This window comes from Triticum dicoccoides, chromosome 4B, assembly GCF_002162155.2.
Source record: "Triticum dicoccoides isolate Atlit2015 ecotype Zavitan chromosome 4B, WEW_v2.0, whole genome shotgun sequence".
NCBI classification, from domain to species: Eukaryota; Viridiplantae; Streptophyta; class Magnoliopsida; order Poales; family Poaceae; genus Triticum; species Triticum dicoccoides.
Window position 1 is genome coordinate 368,130,580 of NC_041387.1, and position 1,452 is coordinate 368,132,031.

Below are 1,452 nucleotides of genomic sequence, written 5' to 3' on the forward strand. Positions count from 1 at the left end.
CACATCATGAACGACCTCTTGCTCTGTGTGGGGACCTCTACGATTTTCAACGCATGCACCACATCAGTGTTGTGAATTGGGTTGGGTATTCAAAACATATGCATGCATCACACACCTCCATAGATATGTTTGGGTCACACGCATGCAATGGTTCTCTTTGGACACACTCTTACTTGCTTGGTTATGGGCAGCAAGCCTATATATATTCATGGGCCCGCGTGGACGTCCATCATTTCGACCAACGACGAGAAAGGTTACCAGGGTGGATTCTTCTTCTTTGCTTCGAGTTACCATATAGTAGATCGACCTTCCAAGCCGAATTAAGTTTGAGCGCAAGCTACGCGTCATGAACCCTCGCTCTGGATTTTATGGTTCCAAAGCATGGTGCCACATCAAATTTGCGCATTGGGTATTCAAACACCACAAACACCAGTTCCATTTACATACTTGGGCCATATGCGCAGAGTGGGTTTGTCTTCATATCGTACTCCCTCGCGAGGTTATCGGCGACAAGCTAACCCATTTTGCAGGGCCGTGTGGATGTCCGTCACTTTGACCAGCAATGAGCATGAGAGGTTGTACAACCAAGTTGGATTTTTCTTGGTCCATGTTATAGTACGTCTTGGTGAGATGCCCTCCCCCCTACGTGTGTGTGTGTGGGGGGGGGGCTACTTCGCACTACCTACAACCTCCATGGGGTCGGGGAAGTCCAGTTAATTTGCGAGGCTCAAATGCCACATCAAAGTTATGAATGGTAGTTAAATATCACACCACACCCTTTTCGTACATATAGTAGGGCCATCCGCATGTGGTTCGTATGTTGTCTCACCCATCTCGCACCACAAGCACACATTTGTGGGTCGGCACACGGTCCACCTTTGTCAGGAAGCGAAAGGGGAAGTTTGACCATATATATGATGGACTCCTATAGGCTTTGTGTTATGGTAGGGTGAGATTTCAGACCTATCTATTTGGGGGCATGCATTCGTAGGTAGCATTCCCTTGCCGCTGACATGAAGTGGGGTTCGTAGGGGGTGGCTGACTAGCAATACTGTGCTTTTGTGCGACAGGTGCCACATCAAAGTTGTGCATTGGGTATTCGAACATCAACCCACCCTTTTCATACATATATTTGGTCCACATGCAAGTGTGTTCATGTTCTGACCCTCTCCCGCGTTATTCATTTTGCCAAATTTATAAACAACACACAAGTTGGATGTAGAAACCATCTGCGATTGGGTACGCAACAAACACAGTTCGGCCAACTACCCGTGTGCCACGCCCGTGCCCTGCAGTCACTCACATCAGCACAGTAGATTGGGCTCCATGAGGCTTGCCTCCCGGTCTCGAAATATCTACTGCCTCGTAATCTCAAAAATATCTACTACATGAACGGTTTTAATGTTTTATATCACATGATTAGTATGACCGTGTGCGATGTCTGTTACTCCC